This window comes from Perissodus microlepis, chromosome 4 (assembly GCF_051167445.1).
Source record: "Perissodus microlepis isolate ML-2025 ecotype Zambia chromosome 4, ASM5116744v1, whole genome shotgun sequence".
NCBI classification, from domain to species: Eukaryota; Metazoa; Chordata; class Actinopteri; order Cichliformes; family Cichlidae; genus Perissodus; species Perissodus microlepis.
Genome location: NC_140464.1, coordinates 2492301 through 2513053, shown reverse-complemented (window position 1 = coordinate 2513053; position 20753 = coordinate 2492301).

Below are 20753 nucleotides of genomic sequence, written 5' to 3'. Positions count from 1 at the left end.
ACCCACTTCATACCCTGGTGGACGGGGCTATGGCTCCCCACACTCCCTAGCAGATCGTTACATGGAGAAACCTTTGGAATACAAGCATGCTGATCCACACAGGTATGCACACAGGTGTACACACGGGTGTTCACAGACGCGGACTACACCTTTCTTGGCTGCTGCCTCAAAGCACATTGTGCGCTATCGTGCGTGCTGCACAATATCGTTTATTATTTAGTATCTACTGTTATCTACTGCTAGCTAGTTTATTGTGATGGTGCTGTTTTTATTATGTTGCTCTTTGTTGTGTGCTTTCTCTTCTGTTTTTTTTCTCCATACAGGTGATCCAGGTGTTTTGTTTGTTTGTTTGTTTTTCTTTCTTCCCCCCCTTCTCACCGTCTCTTCTCCCCTCTGGTTTTCTTTCTCTCCCTCTCTTTCTTTCATTCTTTCTCCCTGTCCTATCCCCCAGTCATGTCTGTCCCATTTGTAGCAACCAAAAATAAAATAAATTCATAATTATAATAAAGGTCAATCAAATGGACCAGTATGGCAAGGCCATGATGATCCAATTGGTAAAGTAAATCCACTTGGCATCTTTCTTGGCCTTAAGACAGCAATTCTGACGGCTAAAGATCCAAACGGGACACAAAAAAAACAAAACAAAAAATCAAAACAAAACAAAACTGTGAATGTCATCAAATCAGTTTTTCTCCACGTGTCACAATGCAAAGGCAAAATCTCATTTCTCTGAACATCAGTTTCAGCATCAGAATAAATATTATAATTTCACTAAGTAGAAGCATTGGTACCCTGGATGTTTGCTCTGTTTTCTGATCATTTACTGTAGAAAACAAGAAGAGCATTCTGGGTAAACCTTAAAGATTCCCTCGTGGGACGGGTGTCTGCTCAGAACATGTTAGTCTAACATGTTCTGAGCAGACACCCGGCAAAAAGCAGAGCTTTAATGTGCTCTAGAGCACATTAAAGCTCTGCTTTTTGCCTACATTTGGATACCAGACTCAACTTCTAACCTTACTGTCTGTTTAACTGAGTCCTTACAGCGTCAGTCACAACCTTCCCTGGAAGAAGAATCTCAGCGACTTTGGTGATCAGACTTTTTCTCCAGAGTGACGAACCTGACTCGTTTCACTCAGGATGAATTCTAATAACTGGGACCATCATCGGGTTGTACTGTTCCAGTTTATGACCAAATACCTGCAAAGTTTCATTTGAGTTTGTTGCAAATAAAAATGTATCCACCAAAGAGACAGGGTGACAAACAGTTCAAGAACACAAGGAGCCGCAGTCAGACATCAAAAACCCAGAAACAGTAAAAACACATCACAGAGTTCGATTCATCTAACTTCTATCGATCCTCTTGTTCTTAACTAATTGTGAGCACTTTGGTCAACTTTGTTGCTTATAAATGTGATAAAGAAAACTGATATTGATTGATATTGATCTTCTTGTGATTCCAGCATTTGGTTCAGTCTTTCCTCAGTTTTGATTATTCTTCGTGATTTCTTTTGACAGTTTCACTTGTTTCAGTCCTACTGCTGATGATTGCGTGCACGTCCGGTAAGTCCATGTGTCGACACTCCTACTTTAGTCATTGTGTGTTCATTGCTTGAATTAAGAAGTTTTGTTTCCATTTGTTAGTTTCTCATTTTGTTTTTGCTGTTTTTCTTTATTTCTAAGTTCTTTAAAGTTACTCCTTTTGCACGATAGTTTGTGTCCACATCTACATATCTATCTACTAGTTGCTTTAAAAATTCCTCACAGTGTCTCATTATATGCAGATTGATCTCCACAGTTAAACAAAAACTGTTGGCAGCAGCTCAAGTAAAACAAAACCCTTTGATTCTCTGAGTTGAGACAGGAGAAAGAGAGGAAAATGACCATGTTTGCAGTAAAAAGTTCAAAGTGATGCTCTGATTCTGCAGGGCGTGAAGAGAGAGGCTGGAGGGGAAAAACACCAGCTACAGGAGATAAACAGCCACCATGTGACCGAGCAGTGGTGAAGAGCTGGTTTAAACACAAAAACAACTTGATTAGATTGAGAGAACGATCACAGCCAGAGTTAAAATAACTACCTTCTAAGGTTACAGGACCATCATCGTCATGGTAACAACAATAAAAACCTCAGGTTTTTGTGCCTTTTGTTTAAATGTCCATCTGAGAAAAACATCCCTAAATCCAGTCAGTAACAGCTGTGAAGCCGTGAGGCCACATGCACATCCATGCCCTCTGCAGATAGCGCACACTTGGGTATTTTGGCTGGGACTGCTCGTCACACCTTATCAGTCGCAGGCTGCCAGAAATGAGAAAGATGCTGCTGACATCAGAGAGACATGTATAAGATGCTTTCTGATGTTAGTGAACTGGGTTAAAGCAATATTAGAATGAACAATCCTCTTAAGGATTGATTAATTATAAACTTGGAGGTGTTTGGTTTTCTGGTTCTGACAGTCGAGTAAGTCTGTGTGTTCTTTATGAACTTGCTAAGGTTTGGGCACCAAAGACTACTTGGTTATGTTCAGAAAAAGATGTTGGCTTGGCTTCAAAGGCACTAAACAAAAAATTAAGCTTACCAGTTGCTTCTAAATGTGATCCTGGGGTACTGTGATACCCTTTTAAGTGCGCTCATGACAAGCTGAGCATGAGAAGCTTTCAGTGTTGGTGCCATGACACATGGACACAGAAGGACACCAACAGTTTCGATGGTACAGCAGAGTTTCACACTTTGGGAATGAAAATGGGCCGTCCCTTCACTTCATCACCAGACCACAGTGGGATTTGAAACTGCAACAAGGACTGGAAATTTTACTTTTATCCAAGCAGCAAAAAACTTAAACCAACACAGAAGTGCCAAAAAACCCTGCAGTTCCTTGCATGTCCACTAGGGGTTCCAGCAGTAAGTCAGTCCCAGACCAGGGGGCGACAACCTGCGGCTCTTTAGTCCTTATACTGCAGCCCCACCTGGTGTGGGAAAATAAATTAGAAGTATTTAGCTGAAGTGTATTTTATTTATGTTAGTTCTTTTTTTAACTTGTAGTTCTAAATTGGAAGATTAATGTGATATTGAAATATAAAAATAACATTATATTCTATTATTTTTTCATCGCTCAAAATTCGTACAGCCCCGATTTGCAGACGCTGTGCGCAGAGGTTCAGGAGCAGAAGTCCCATTGTAAACATATCACGGCAGACCCGACGATGTTTTTCAGCATCTCTTTATTGACCACTTTTCACACACGGTTGCTGTACGCACACAGCCGGCTGTAGCTTTGCAGCTCACAGCCCGACACACACCAACACAACAGCATAGATAGCACAGACGTTAAGGCGGCGAGGCGTGATTGCGGGTGCAGCTCAGGTGCGTCGCCTCCCCTGCAGCGGCGCTGCAGACCACGCCCCGCCACACACATTAACCAGGTAAAATACATATTTAGGCTGAATGTTTTTCAGGTGTCAGGTGAAGGCTCCCAAAGGTGATATAAGGGTGGCGGCTCACAGCAGTTTTTGTTTGCTACATGGATCATTTTAGTTCAGCTTTCCTTTTGTTATATTTCTTTAAGAGTTCAAAATGTGTTCATTACATAAATAAAATGTAATTTTCTCTGTAGCACTTCATGGATTTCATAAGCAACACACCTTAGTTGTTCACAAAAAGCATAAAGGTAAAAAACAATATACACAGTGTTATCTTCATTTTAGATGTCAAAAAGTATTTGCGGCTCCCAGTGTTTTCTTTTGCGTGGAAACCGGGTCCAAACGGCTCTTTGGGTGTTAAAGGTTGCTGACCCCTGCTATAGACAGTAATGTTTTGGTCTCTATAGATAATTTCCCCCATTATAACAACTGTACAGGGGGACGGCTTTTCTTAAAATTCACCTGCTTAAAGCTTGCGTTATTAGGGGTGTGGCATCTTTTACTGACGGGTGGATGGTGGCTGTAGCTGCAAGCTGCCTGCAAGGATTGACATTTTACTCTAAACTGTAAAGCGTTGTCATTTGTTATTTTACTGTAGAGGATGTGCAAAAGGGTGTTACAACTGCAGTGTGTGCTGTGCATTAGATGGAGGAGTTGTACCGAGATAGCCACAGGCAGGGATGATTTTCGGTGTATTGTTCAGCATTGTTCTTATCTTGGACAACATCTGCCTCTCTGACACCACCCTAAGGAAGTTTAACCCAGTCCAGGGGGGGAGGACGGTCCCTTGTGGTGCCCTTGTGTTGCTGATCACCTTCTCAGATACACAATGTTGAAGTGAAAAAACATGACTCTCCCAGTGCTTGCCAGCTGGTCCAGATGGGTGTAGACACGATGGAGCAGGTAGATGATGGTGTCCGAGCTTCAAGGCGTGCTGGTAAGCAAACTGACGTGGTAGGTCAGTGCCACAGGTCTGTAATCCTGGGGGCCACTGGGACGTGACGTCTTTGTTACAAGAACAAGCCACGATGTCATCCTCAGCAATGGGACTCTCTGCAGACTCCATTTGCTGTGTGCCGACCAATTATCTGACCAATAATATGGTTGCTGTGCAGTTACCATAGTAACAGACCATCCAAACAGATCTGAGCCCCAGTTTTGGTTCTAACTGGATTAACTGGCAGTTCTCTGTGTCTTCAGTATGACCAGTAAGTGTCAGATAAGTGACTGAGCCCATAACCTCAGCAGGATTCTGGGCTGAAGCCTGTTTTCCCGTCCACTTCTGTAGGTATCGCCCCCATGTGGCCATTAAAAAGGAGGCGGGTTTAAGCCACTTCCAAGCAAACCCAGAAGCTACTTCAGTCACTTCCTTAATGAGTCAATAAGCCAACACAGTGTGAGACTTGCAGAGTCCAGGGTTTCATCCTGGTGGTTACTAGCTGCCTGCTACTGGTGAAAACAGTAGATACAGATGTGTTAACTAAACTCACCCATTTCAGATTTTATATTTTATCGTGGTTTTACCTGGTGACTGCTTTTTTAAATGCATCATTTTATGGAAAACGGCGCTGGTCATGTTTAAAAACAGAAGGGGGTGGAGCTGAGCCTCGTCTCTACGTCACCTGACGTCTTCTACATAACATGCGCCGTTAATCACGCTGTCACGATAAAAACATCACTGGGGCTCGTAAAACGCTGCGTGCACAAACAGCCTGCAGGGTCGTTTTTTATGGGAGGGCAGTTATGTGAAGGCTTGTGGCATTAGATATTGTTTTTCATCTACACAGCATTCGTGACTTTTCTATAAGGCTTGATAAAGATTGAAGTGTCCTGCAGCCTACCAGGGCTTCGTGGTTTTTACTTTATGCAAGTCTAAGAAGATTTATCAGTCTCACCCAGAGAAGACAGTGCAAGCTTTGAACTCAAAATCAACCAGTCAGGTTATGGCAACGCTGAGGTTATGGTGCAAAGGAGACGATGAGTATTTCAGGCTGTATACGTGAAAGAAGGGAAATTACCTCTCTGCTGTTTGTTTGTGCAGGTGTGACGTGCTCGATGAATATGTAGAAACCGAGCGTCCCTCTTTATCGATCAGCCGAGCAGAGAGCTCACGTCTCCGGCTGCGAAAATCACCAGCGACAAGGCCGAGCCGCCCACCGCTCCGATCCATCACCGCTCATTTTATGGCTCCCACCTCCAGATCAATACAGCCGGCAAGTGTGTGTGAGTATGTGTGTGTGTTATATATGTGATGTGTGGAAGCTGAGGCCGATTCAGACTGACAGAGAACCTCAGGAAAGTCAATAAACAGAGCAGAACAGGGTGCATTGATAAATGTGTTATAACGCTGTTGGATTTATCCGCAGTCAGATCTGAACACTTAAAATATTAACGCTTAGTTCATCGAGACCAACCAGCTCATTTTTAACTCCAGTACAAACTGGAGAAGTCCTGATATCAGAGCAGAGGAAACCAAGAAACGAGCTTTCATGGTGTCAGTTGTGCCTTTTGTTTGTGTTTCTTTGTGTTTTTATTTGTCTTTAGTCTCCCATAATTCCCTGTTTTATTTTTCAGATACTTCCAGTCTCGGGTCATTTTGCATTTGGGGGTTGAGTTAGAGGTTAGAAGCAGGAATTCAGCTTTATCTGTATCTGATGATACACCACGGTCCGACTGAAGTACATCTGAAAACTCTATAAAGTGCAGCTCTGCTAAAACTAAGACAAAAAGACAAACACTAAACATCAGCGATGTTTGGAGGGTTAGTGAAGTTGGGCTAATTACACAACTAAACACTCATAAGGGTGTTTGGTGTCTGCGTGTCATTATGTCTGTAAACTCGACAGTTAAAAAGTTATAAAAAGTCATATAATAAGCTCAAGTTATTCAGGTACAGTTAATAACTGTTATCTGCTCCTGCGTCATGTTTCAAAGCCAGTCATGCTGCCGTTATCTGGTTTTTACTGCACTGTCAACTTTTTAAAGTACAAAAGGAAAAAAGAAAACAAAATGAATATACTGAAAGTTAAAGCTCCCCAGAGACAGAGCCGCCTTAGCCAAGCTGCACAGTTATTATTATAATTAAGTTCACGTTTCTGGTTTAAACGCACAAACGCCATCACGTGGCAGAAATAAGATGCTGAGAAACGTTCAAACTTCAGCCAGCAGAGAGTCTGAGGTCACAACATGAGCTTAGTCATGGTTTGCATCACTGCTGATCCTCAGCTTCATGTCCACACCGAACAATCAGTCAGCCTGGCACCAAATATTTGAATGCTTTTCTAAAGTGTTTAAATATTTGGTGTCTGGGACACTGTGAACCCTTGGGCAGCAGTTACGCTGTGAGGTTTTTACAAACTTTACTCAAAGATGAGCTTCACATGAGCAGTGCGAGCCGGAGAGCCGAGAATGAGACTGAAGAGTTAGTAGAAAGCAGGAAAGCCCCACAGGAGACCACTGGACACAAACAGGGTAATCTAACATCATCCCTACAAGTCCTGTTAAATGTTTCCATCACAGTAAGAGTAGAAAACATGGTGACTGTGACCTCAGTGCTTTAAACACAAACTGAGAGGATGAAATATATTTTAGTTTCTGCTTTTACATCAGCACAGGATTCGGTTTGAATCAATCTTTGAATCATTTCATCTGTGCAAGGACCAAATCCCCTTCCTGGCCTGAAAACACACACCTGCACTCTCTTACACACACACACACACACACACACACACACACACACACACACACACACACACACACACACACACATATAAATGCAGTGCTGCTAGATTGATGCCCCTGACTAGATTTCCCATTGGATGTATGGGACCATCTGTGGGTTCGCCCAGGCTTTGTTTGCCGTCTGAAATGAATCCTGGCACCAGCGAGTTGATCACGAGGGCCGAGTTAACACAACTCCCTCCAGCGGCGGCGTGTAACACGATATACCCCAGGTGGCAACAACAACAACAATAACGACACACCCCTGATATCCACACACCACCCAAAGTTATCTTCAAGTGTGCACCCAGAATCTTAAATGTGAGGAAATTCAAATTCAGGAATCTTTTATGCCTCGTTCCAGTTTTCTTGGATCAACTTTTGCCGTTTACCTGACTGCTGATAACGAGGCCTGATGCAGTCAGCAAGGCTAGTGATTTTTGGAAAGCAGGTATAGTGGAAACTCTAAAGTAGCTAACCCTAACACAACAAATCATTTGTAATTTAGCAACATGAAGGGCAAACAAGTGCAAGTTTCTGCTTAAACAACTGGACGGGTCATTTCTGAAAAGTCAGTGCTCAGTGTCTTAGTTACACACAAGGAGTCCTTTAGGCCTGATTTGAATCTCAACCCTGATCCGGTAGAAACTGCGCAGAGAAGAAGAACGAGATGGAAAACAAGAAACTAAAGCACGTATAAAGCAATCCACTCGTTGTGCATCACTCGTGGGCATTACAGGCTCCAGCTGTGCAGGTAATTCTGCCGCGTGTCAATCAGCAGCCTCTTTGCTCTCATTGGTTTGTCGGATCAATCACTTCCCTCACAGCTGAGGAGAAGTTTGATTCAGGACCGGACAAATCCGAGTCATCAGACATGTTTTCCCACTTGTTGCTTGAAGTTGCTGAATGTTGTTGACTTTCTGTGGTCTCGGGGATGAAGGGCACTCAACCCTGTGAGGGCCAAGTCATCACAGGTGCTAACACGAACCCTGCCCTCGCTCTGAGTTTATTAATTGGAGTCCAAACAGATGTTTGCAGAAAAGACTGAAAAGAAATTAGACATTTAAAATGATACATGTCTTTACGCCTTGGCTGAAAATTCTGGAGGACAACTTAATAAAACATGACATATTCTTATTGTCGAGGGTGAGTGTTCAGGTTAGGGTTAGGGCTGACATCAGCACCAATAAGAGAGTCTCTCTGCTTGAAACTTTCACCTTGTGCCTCCGTAAAGCTCCAACTTTTCTTCTTGGGTCTATTAAGCAGGGCCAAGGTTGCTCTTACGTCAAAGCACCAGTGTCCAAAGACACGTTGTGGATAATGAGATGCGAGCAGCAGTGATAAAATGGTAATAAAGGTACCAAGACATCACAGACTGCATCCTGAATTCCCATTTTGGAATCTCTAGAAGACGTTTAGAACATCACCAAAACATCAACGTAAAGGCATCAACATAGAGCATGTCTTTAATCTCGTTCACACAATCACACACACATTCATACAAGAGCTTTTTTATACACATGAGCACGTTGTCTAACATTTGGGGAAGTGAAAACCCACAAAGGCACCAGAGGAACTAAAAAAACAAACAAAAAAAAAACAGGAAGTGAAGAGAAAAGTAATGACTGATTAAAATATACGCCACAAGTTAACGGACAAAAGTGACGTATTCTTATCCACAGAACTCTTCAGAGGTCTGACTGCAGGTAAATAGACCTCATGGGAAATATTCTGGTCAACATCTGGATCCCTGCAGGAGATGTCAGAGGTGGAAAAATGCACACAGCACCTCTGCTCAGGCGACACATTTCTATCTGCCGCTCAGAGATGCGATGCGGTAAACACCCGGTCGGACGTTCGGCTCGTGGCTGAGTGCCGTCGCCAGCTCAAAGTGACCTTGGATGAAACTCTGCTCTGTGAAGTAAAGTGGATGTTGTAGTTAATCACAGTCGGTGGTTCAGGTCAGAGACTCGGATCAATAAAACTTTATTTTTGTGTCAACTTTACAAGTGACTGACAAGCTGGTAAGATCATCTAAATGCAGGTGCAGCGCTGAGGTCAGTGGAGAGCCGAGATTTAGAGCTGAGATCTTTGGGACTCGAGTACGGATTTACTTCTCATTAGACGTTTGTTTTATATTCAGTTTGCGTCGGAGCAGAAATGAACCGTGTTTAGAGTTCTGAACCAAAGCGTTTGCTAAATCTGATGCCATTGGCATATGGCATAGAAACTGAACATTTAACAGTGTTTCCTGAAAACCCTCTCCTGTCTGATCATTTCCTGATAACATTTACATTTACAATAATTGATTACACAGCGGTGGAGAGTAGATTTTATCAAAGTAGATGTCTTTCTGAAAGCGCTGTAACTAAGTTTAAGAATATAATCCACCCACTGTTATCATCTTCAATGCCCTGTACCAACACAGAGCAGAGCAGCTATCTGAACGCTACCCCAACAGAGGTCGATTATCTTGTTAATAATTTCACCTCCTCACTACGTACGACTCTGGATACTGTAGCTCCAGTGAAAACTAAGGTCTCTAATCAGAAGTACCTGACTCCGTGGTATAATTCTCAAACACGTACCCTAAAGCAGATGACTCGTAATCTGGAGAGGAAATGGCGTGTCACAAATTTAGAGGATCATCATTTAGCCTGGAGAAATAGTTTGCTGCTTTATAAGAAAGCCCTCCGCAAAGCCAGAACATCTTACTATTCATCACTGATTGAAGAAAATAAGAACAACCCCAGGTTTCTCTTCAGCTCTGTAGCCAGGCTGACAAACAGTCAGAGCTCTGTTGAGCCAACCATCCCTTTAACGTTAACTAGTAATGACTTCATGAACTTCTTCACAAATAAAATTTTTATCATTAGAGAAAAAATTACCAGTAATCATCCCACAGATGTAATATTATCTACAGCTACTCTTAGTACCATTGATGTTAAGTTAGACTCTTTTTCTCCAATTGATCTTTCTGAGTTAACTTCAATAATTACTTCCTCCAAACCATCAACGTGTCTTTTAGACCCCATTCCTACAAAACTGCTCAAAGAAGTCCTGCCATTGATTAATTCTTCGATCTTAAATATGATCAACCTATCTCTAATGGTCGGCTATGTACCACAGGCCTTCAAGCTGGCTGTAGTTAAACCTTTACTCAAAAAGCCATCTCTAGACCCAGCAGTCTTAGCTAATTATAGGCCAATCTCCAACCTTCCTTTATATCAAACATCCTTGAAAGAGTAGTTGTCAAACAGCTAACAGATCATCTGCAGAGGAATGGCTTATTTGAAGAGTTTCAGTCAGGTTTCAGAGCTCATCACAGCACAGAAACAGCTTTAGTGAAGGTTACAAATGATCTTCTTATGGCCTCTGACAGTGGACTCATCTCTGTGCTTGTCCTGCTAGACCTCAGTGCAGCGTTCGATACTGTCGACCATAATATCCTATTAGAGCGATTAGAACATGCTGTAGGTATTACAGGTACTGCACTGCAGTGGTTTGTATCATATCTATCTAATAGACTCCAATTTGTGCATGTAAATGGAGAGTCCTCTTCACACACTGAGGTTAATTATGGAGTTCCACAGGGTTCAGTGCTAGGACCAATTCTGTTTACATTATACATGCTTCCCTTAGGCAGCATCATTAGAAGACATAGCATACATTTACACTGCTATGCAGATGACACCCAGCTCTATCTGTCCATGAAGCCAGATAACACACACCAATGAGTTAAACTGCAGGAATGTCTTAAAGACATAAAGACCTGGATGGCCGCTAACTTTCTGCTTCTTAATTCAGATAAAACTGAGGTTATTGTACTCGGCCCTGAAAATCTTAGAAATATGGTATCTAACCAGATTCATACTCTGGATGGCATTACCTTGGCCTCCAGTAACGCTGTGAGGAACCTTGGAGTCATTTTTGACCAGGACATGTCCTTCAACGCACATATTAAACAAATATGTAAGACTGCTTTCTTCCATTTGCGCAACATCTCTAAAATTAGAAATATCCTGTCTCAGAGTGACGCTGAAAAACTAGTTCATGCATTTATTACTTCCAGGCTGGACTACTGTAATTCATTATTATCAGGATGTCCAAAAAACTCACTGAAAAGCCTTCAGCTAATCCAAAATGCTGCAGCAAGAGTACTGACAGGGACTAGAAGGAGAGAGCATATTTCTCCTGTTTTGGCTTCCCTTCATTGGCTTCCTGTTAAGCGGCTCCAGAGTCATGCAGAATTCAGACTGCTGGTCTGTCACTTAATGTTAAGTCCAGAATTGAATTCAAAATCCTGCTCCTCACATACAAGGTCTTAAATAATCAGGCCCCATCTTATCTTAATGACCTTGTAGTACCATATCACCCTATTAGAGCACTTCGCTCTCGCTCTGCAGGCCTACTTGTTGTTCCTAGAGTATTTAAAAGTAGAATGGGAGGCAGAGCCTTCAGTTTTCAGGCCCCTCTTCTGTGGAACCAGCTTCCAGTTTGGATTCGGGAGACAGAAACTATCTCTACTTTTAAGATTAGGCTTAAAACTTTCCTTTTTGCTAAAGCATATAGTTAGGGCTGGACCAGGTGACCCTGAATCCTCCCTTAGTTATGCTGCAATAGACGTAGGCTGCCGGGGGATTCCCATGATGCATTGAGTTTTTCCTTTCCAGTCACCTTTCTCACTCACTATGTATTAATAGACCTCTCTGCATTGAATCATATCTGTTATTAACCTCTGTCTCTCTTCCACAGCATGTCTTTTATCCTGTCTTCCTTCTCTCACCCCAACCGGTCGCAGCAGATGGCCGCCCCTCCCTGAGCCTGGTTCTGCCGGAGGTTTCTTCCTGTTAAAAGGGAGTTTTTCCTTCCCACTGTCGCCAAAGTGCTTGCTCATAGGGGGTCATATGATTGTTGGGTTTTTCTCTGTATCTATGAAGCGCCTTGAGGCGACTTTTGTTGTGATTTGGCGCTATATAAATAAAATTGAATTGAATTGAATTGAATTGAAATTGGCCTTTTTGAGCTCCAAATTGATCTTTTTCTTGACTTTTTCTCTGACCGGTGTCATATCCATGTAGATATGTGGGAATGTTGAGTTGGTAGAGGCCCGAATTCTTCATTCGAGGCTTAAACTGGAGGCCAAAGATCGAGTTTCACGCTTTGTGCTTCTATGGTCTGGCTCGTGCACGATCTCTAGAGGCCAATTTGGACAGCTGGGACGATCCCCAGTGGGGTGTTTAAGTGTCGCACGATGTTCTGACCAGAAACATAGTCAATCTGAACAGGTTTCACTTTTCACAACTACTGAACCGTAATAAACTTATGTGGCTGCTGCCACTTACGGCGATCCTCCTTCCATAATCGTTTAAGTTGGTTGTTCCCATGTTTCAGCCCCGAGTAACTGTAATAAATAAAAATCAATAAAACCCACTGAAGGTAGTGAAAATGAAAATAAATAATTTTTTTAAAAAGACAGTGTGAACACATCTGAAGTGGGCTGAGCAGAGTATCTTTGCCTAATTACCCCAAAATTATCTGAGCGTAATGTATGAACACAGCTCTGGTTTCTTGGGTTAAAACTGGGACACTTTCTCCCCCACTATAGTCTCTTAAGGTGGACTGCCATGTTGTTTTTCATGTACATGAACACGAATCTATAGACTGAAAGTCATGAATATTTCACAGACTGCTGTGAGACTGCATTGCAGCGAGTTAATGTGAACAGACTGGCCATAAAGCGATACAGGGCTGGCGGTGGGTTTACTCCCCGCTGTAGCTCCTCCTCACACCTGTATTTACCTCAGTCAATCATCTTGTTGGACACGCTTGTCCAAGGAAAAAAAAAAGAAAGAGACAGAGCAGCAGTTTGCAGTGAAAATAACCTGCGAATCAATTCCACGCTCAGCAGATTTCACCTGGTTCTGTTTTTCCAATTATGTGTCTGGATGGGAGAGTGTGAGGAGATGTTTATTCTGACCAGTAAATGACATTTATGCAAATGGCCTCAGGACAGATTGCTGACGCAGGTGTGTGTGTGTGTGTGTGTGTGTGTGTGTGTGTGTGAATACAGGTGCATTACCAATCATGCTGCCCCTCGGTGTTGTGGTGGGATTAAGTGACAGACCAGCAGTCTGAATTCTGCATGACTCTGGAGCCGCTTTCCAACCACTAATCAGCTGCAGGCCGGAGCTTTCCTCCATGTAATACAGAGTGAAGAATCACATGTCAATTTTATGAGTGTCTCCAAAGAAAAGAGTAGTAAGATATTCTTTCAAAGTGTGCAAAGACAGAATAAAAGGTGGAGGTAACCACTGTGATGCCTGAAGTCTCATTATGAAGCCTCGCGATGAGCATTTCCACCTTTATCATCTTGATATTTAAAAACCGGATTTGATTGGTTTTCCTTGGACTCTTGCGCTCTGGGGGCCTCTGGATGTCTGGAGCCTGGATCTCCTCCATATCTGCTTCATAATATTCAATATTTAGTATTTACTGTTATATACACATAGGTTATTGCGATGATGTTGTTTATTATATTGCTCTTAATAAACAACAGAGAGGACAGATGGTTTGAAAGAGGAGTGAAAGAAGCCATCTATGTCCACTGTGAGCGACCATCTTTGAACAGAGGCGGTGGTTTACAACACCAACTCTCTGCCATCTATAATCCAGTTTTGAGATCCCTCCCCAGACGCCTTAATGCCCACTCACATCCTGGGCCATCTGACCTCAGGAATTCACATGATAAGGTGGGGCCAGGTTTCACAATGAGCTCACGCGAAACCCTGGCTGATTGGGACCCACACCCAGTTTCACACCTTGGCTCATGTGATTAGAGGATCATCAGGGGGTCCTTTTGTCCCTCTGTCGGGGGATACTCCCACTAGGTTTAAATCTGGGACTCCCCACCATTTGACCTTAGAACTGAAGAAGCTTCTCGGATGAGAGGTGAAACGTCTTCAAGCAACTTAAAGAAGTCCAGACGCTTTTCTTTGCAAGCTCCTTTGACTACGATGACCTGGATGACTGAGAACCTTCACAGACATTATATTGCTCTCTTTTTTTGCTTCTTTTTTCTTTTTTCTCAACAGGTGATCCAGGTGATTGATATGTATTTTATCACCGACCTGGTATTTTCCGCCTTCCAAGCAGAATGTGATGGTGAACAGTGTCAAAGGCCGACGCGGGGCCCGGCATCAGCAGAACAGAACTACCTTCACTAAGTGGTGGAAATGAGCGTCTGGGAGGGTGTTCAAGCTCAGCCTTTGAGAGAGGGTGAGAAACTCAGTCATCTGGGTCATTTGGGTGGGGGTCAAAGTAGAGCTGCTGCTCCCCAACATTGAAAGGAGAAAGCTGAGGTGGTTCAGAATCTTCTGGATGCCTTTTAAATGAGGTGTTTTGTGCATGTCCAATTTACAAGACCCTGCTTCAGACCGAGGATATGCTTGAGAGATTTTGTCTCTCTGCTGCCTGTCTGAAGGAGGGGACCGTGGAGAGGACGGTCTGGACATCTGCAGCCTTGATGGACTGGACCCTGAGCAGCTGCAGTAAACTAACGTATAGCATAAATCTTGTACCCGTGTAAAGCTTCAGGTCACCTCATTGCTTTTGCAAGTTTGACTCCATGTCCTTCCCGAACTAATGCTATGCTCGATGAGTACACAGTCACGTTTGTGCTCTTTTCATTTGGAGCAGAAACCTGGCAGACACATGATGTGAGGCTTAGTCTGACCTGTTGAAGACTGGTTTCACATTTTAAGGTTAGGAAATCAGTGTGACCAGATGCTAACTTCTTTAAACTGCAGAGCAGTTGTGTGAATGCAGCTATATTCACTCTGTGTGAGTTTGCAGTCGACTGCTCATTCCCAGTTTTTCCTGATTTCCCCTTGGTAAAGCGCTGTGGCTGACCTGCAGCTCATTATACCCTCAGCTGAACCTGCTCTCCATGCTTCCCTCCTTCCTAATCTAATGGGACTCCCTGTCTATCAGTCTCTGGCAGCCGTCCGCATCAGGGTTCCACCAAAATGACTTCCTGAAGGCCACTGCCAGCATTTTCATTATCTTAAGACATTATCTCGGACAGATTCTAAGCCAAAAGTTTTCTAAAAATTACAAATCTGCTTCTAGCAGAAGTTTTTATTCTTGCCAAAGGGGAAAAAGCCTCTAAATCTGAAAAGAAAACATAATATATTCATGCACGTATCAGTATAACTAAGGGGCTGCGCAAGGACAAGCTAAATGTGAGCTGCTGTAGTCGATTTAAAACTGCCTGAACAACAGATGACGTGGATGCTTTGAGTTGGTTCCACATCAGTTTTATTGACTAAATGTGTCTTATGTAACCTTTTTGTCATGTGTTAAATCAGCCAATGTCTGAGCAGGATAGGCCTGTGTGACCTGCTGTGTAGTCTAATCGTCCTCTTGTCCCCCTGCGGGATCGCCAGTAACTGATTGGATTGGGCAGCAGAGGAGGTTAACGTGCACCTGTGATGGCAGAACAACGTGCGGCCCAAAGGCAACAACTCACTCGACTGTGTGAGAGAGAGAAGGACTCACACAGGGAGTTTATTACAGTTGTTAATTTGTTACTTTTTACCTTAGACGTACAACGTCTGATGAACTTGTGCGCCCCCATGTGGGCACGCCCAGACACGTCCGTGTCAGTTATACGAGCAGGAGACTCAAACCAGAATGAATATCATGTGAGCTTAAAATCGCCATTGGCGACGTCTGTCTGATTTATGTGTGAGGAACTCCAACAGAGGATCTCTGCTACATTTCTGTTGTCTTCTGCTCCTCGCATCAACACAGAGCACCAGCCTAATGGCTGGTGTGATTAGGATGAAGGAGACAAAGACAGGAAGTAAAAACACGTGAGAACACACAAAGTAAGTAACACTTCAAAATAAAACAGCACTTGTAATAACTTAAAACCATACGTGGATTATACTGACTGTGTTTACAGTGATGTGTGAGGACCCAGAAAGGCATCAGTTAGGCAGGAAGGATTGAATAAAAGGAGCTGTTGATGCTGTCCATGGCCGGGAAAACATGAAACGAAGAGGAAGACTACTGAGGCTGCTATAAATACACTAAGGGATGACTGGGCAGAGGAGACACAGCTGAAGTAAATCTAAATGCAAAGCACCAGAGATGAAGAAAGAGAGGTGAAAGAGTCTAACATTTGACTACAGGACACAAGAAACACAAAAAGTTAAAATAGACTAAAATATGTACTAATATACAAACCTCAGGCAGCCCGGGGTTCATGACAAAAACTACATACAGACTACAAAGAACATGGCATTTAGATTATTTTAATACTGATTATTCTACTAAATCCTGCCTACCTGCTCCCATCAAAACTCCTCACATCCTGGGATTGCTATGGGAGCGCCGAACGAGGCAGTTTCAGCTAAAGCAATCGCTCACATCCCACAGAAATCACAGGGAGGATGTTTAATGCACATGAATGGAGAAGCTTGCCTCTTTTGTGTGAGGAAAATACTTGTAATATTATGGTTCATATTGTGACAGGTATGTGGAGAAATACGAAAAACTAAAGTAATTTTTTAAATGTCCCTGCTGGCTCTGTGGGCGGCTCAGCAGGAGGAGTGGGTTAGAAAACAGACGGTGTCCCTCAGTTGTTCCTGCTTCAGGGTCCATGTAGACATAAGAAAGGTTAACTTGCTCGTATAGTGACGCAAACACCGTGGTGTCAGTGTAACTCCGGCAATCAGTCCGTCCACATAGCCTGACTTCAGAGAGCAGAGAGCTCAGCAGGCCTGCGCTTGTATTTCAAACCACTCAAGTCATAATTTAATTTCACACCTGCTCCTGCCTTCGTGGGACCCGGGCGAGCTGTCTCTCAGCTGGAATGAGACGCGAATGGTGTCAGCACCTGCCACGACATCTCGGCTCAGCTCGCTCCGACCGAATCATCTGAAAAATGGTGCTGGAGTGGCGAGCATCCCTGAAAGACCGGAGCAGGGCTGAGAACTCAGTGAGTGCAGCCTGTGGAGGAGATATATTGAGAGCCTTAAAGCACTTACTCAGAACTATCAGATATCTTCTTCTTTCTCTTTTGTTTTGGCCTCTGGGTGTTTTTCATTTATGCTCTAGAACCTGCAACAACATATTTTGTCACCTTTGCATTTGTTTGGAAAGTCTTTCTATTTATATTATAACGCATATCTATAGATGGCCATAAATTCATATCTGCATGGATGAGACGCTGAGTTGGAGTCAAATTTCATGGTTTTGAGTTTAAAATACATAGAGAAGAGAAATCTATCTTAAACTGCCTGCTGTTTCTGCAATCTCCTGATATGATGTGAGTCAAAAGACAAACAACATTAACCTTAGTGCACAGGTGTGAAACATAAGGCTCGGGAGCCAGAATCGGCCAGACAAATCCTCCAATCCAGTCCCCAGGAGAGCTTTGAATAATGTGAAGGAGGACCTATGAAATGCATAGTTTTACAGCTGATAAAGACCTACCATGGTTATTTCATTATATACCACAATAATTAATTTATAGATACACAATTAAAAGACAAAAAAGTTTCTATTTTTCATTTTTATCTACTATAGAAATTCTGTTTTCTACAATAAAGTAAAGCAGTCTGGCCAGTGAGCTACCAGAACTTTTTCTGTATTTTTACACATTTTTTCTTACGATTTAAACCCAGAGAGTCGTGCTTACAGATTTCTTTAATTAAATAAATCAGCATGAGATCTGCTGTTGAAATTGCACTTCTTTTCCTTATATTAAGATATCTGAGGGATTCAATGTGTAATTAAACGACTTCGACGTCCCTGTCTTAGTATCAAACACTGCAGATTCTCTAACGTCCTCTTCAGGTTTGCAGCTGTACAGCTCCAATTTAAAAAAAAAAAATAATGTCTCTGAATTTTTTTTTCTTTTAGAAGTGTGGCAGCTCTGATTACCAGGTGGATGGTGACACAGGCAGCTGTAGCTGCTAGCTGTCAGCTAACTGGAGTCCCTGAACTGCAGTAACTAGCAGTTATCTGTGCCTGTATGTATGCAACATCTGCTTACTGCCCAATCCAGTGCATGGATGCAGCTTGCTAATCAGCTGATAGCTTAGCATGCTACCCTCTTGACTAAACATGGTCACTTTTCTGCTCGTCTTTACTTTCAGTCGACTTTCCACCCCACTGCTCTCCATCCCTCACAAAATTCAACCCTGACTATGACAAATTAACCCTTCAGGGCTACCTCATCATGTGTGATGAGGTCTTCAGAATCCGAATATATAATTTGTTGTTTTAGAGTAGCTCTCCAAAATCAGGACACAAGGGAATTAATCCATTCACTGTCTCTTTGAGGATTTCTCTGTATTTTTGGGGGGTGCTTAAAAGGGTCACGCTCAGTGGAGCCGTTTGGAGCACGATGACCTGACCATCATCTGTTTGAAACCTTCTTATTTTCACCTGAAGTAGAGCTCGGCTGCTCTTTCACACTGTGCAGCTTACTGTGTTCTTTTAATCTGAAGGAGGGTGAAGCTTCTGCAGCATAAAGGACGAGGATGACCATGTTTGATGTAATGTGTGCTCATCTCTCTTCTCATATAATTTCATTTTGATTATAACTGTCTATCTATATTTTGTAAGATTACGCTGTTTTTACTAACACAAGTGTGATGATATATTAAAGTCAGGAAATGTGATTACATTATGTCATCAAATGTAATGTAAGGTAAGTGTTCACAGGTTTATGTTGTAATGTTGCTGTGATGGGGCTCTTTGTTTCAGATACGCTGCAGTCATTAACTTGCATGTAACACTACAGTATGAATGCTCATGGTCACTTTATTAGGTACTGTTACGGCCCTAGCAGGGCCTCCTCCTGAAGGTGCCTGTGTGGGCGTGTCCCACCACCTCTTCTGCCTGAGGTGCCACCTTTCCCTGTTACACAGCTGACTCACATCAGTAATTAAAAGTATTTAAGCCCAGGGAAAGGTGAGCTCTGGGCCAGAGTGCCATTAGTGTGGTTACAGCTAGTGAGCTGCTCTCTTTTTGACTTATTTTGTACTTTATTGACTAACGTTTGAGTTTTGTTTGTTTCTTTAAATGGTGATAGCGGCTTGTCCGTCTCTTTTAGTTGAGCTACTTTAATAAAACTATTTAATTTAACAGGTACACCTTGCTAGTTGGCCCAACAAGCTGCTGAAAACGATACTCTGAGATTGTGAGACACATCACGATCGACGTGATTGCTTCAGGTGTGTGGAGGCAGCAGGTGGGAACTCAGGCAGAGTCCTGTTTCTGTGCCAAAACCAAACCACACACACAGGACAGATAGAAAGTGGTGAGTCAGCCGGCGAGGACAGAGGGACTGTGACAGATGGACGTTGTCAGCAACAGTACTCAGGTGGGCTGTGGCGCTTAAACAAAGCTCATCTGATACCAGCACCTCCAGCAGCAGCCTGAGCTGCTGATACAGGCAGGGTGGATGCTGTGGTGATTTTTACACTACACTCTGACCCCACCACCTGAGACTCATCAGACCAGGAAACATTTATCCATCTTCTGTTGTCCACTTTTGCTGAGTCCGTGTGAACTATAGCCTCAGTTTCCTGTTATTGCCACTAAGTGTGGTCTTCCACAAACCCTGGAGATGGCTGAGACACTCAGACGCTGAGTGACCTTACTTCCCCACTCTGATGCACTTTGAAGTTCATCAGCGCATCCTGACCATGCATTGCTGCCATGCGATTTGCTGATTAGATTGATGAGAAGATGAAGCGGTGTACCTAGTAAAATGACCCTGGGTGTAATCTCAAAGCTGCATTATCCAATAACTTTGATTCCATCGAGCCCATCTTTGCCCAGAGTTGTCCAGATGTGTGAGTGATAAGCTCAGAGCATCTCTCAGCTCGACAGCCGTCCAAAGGATTTTAAACCAGCAGAACTTTGAACAGACGCCAGTGAGCTTTTCATCCATCGTCAGAGCGAGGTCATAATGTCCCCACGACGCGACGGCCTTCCACACAATCAATGGAGATTTTAAGAAGCTTTTCTTCACGCAGCTTTTGTTTTGTATCATCGATTGGCAAAACTTACATGAGCGCACGAGATAAAAGGAGACAGAGTGTGACACCCGAGCATGAAGGCTAAAGCCGTAAATCTGCAGACGCCTCTCGGTGCGCACGGAAAGTCGGCCATTATAGTAGAGGCAGACGTAATTGATGGTCGCAGGTCTGGAGGAGAGCGAGCGAGGGAAAGTGACAGACGAGGGACAGACGGCAGGAGCGAGGAGGCAGATAGATCGTCCTTCTGTTCTCACTTTCAGTCTCTGCAGAGCTCTGCGGGCGGATAAGACAAAAGACGTCTTCACCTTCAGCATCAAAAGCGCTTTTCTTTGAATGTCTGAATGCTGCTGAAGTCAAACAGGAGCAGCTGGGAGCCTGAAAACAGAAGTTAAATCTAAAGACAATACTTCTTACAAATAAACATATCCTTGAGCTCTTTGAAACCTGAGACTCTTCATTTATTTATGCCTCCTGGTTGGAGGTTTTCTTCTTATTGGTGCACTGCAGTGTTTCTCTAGCCTTAAACAGGATTGTTTCCTCTCTGCAGGCTAACTTTTT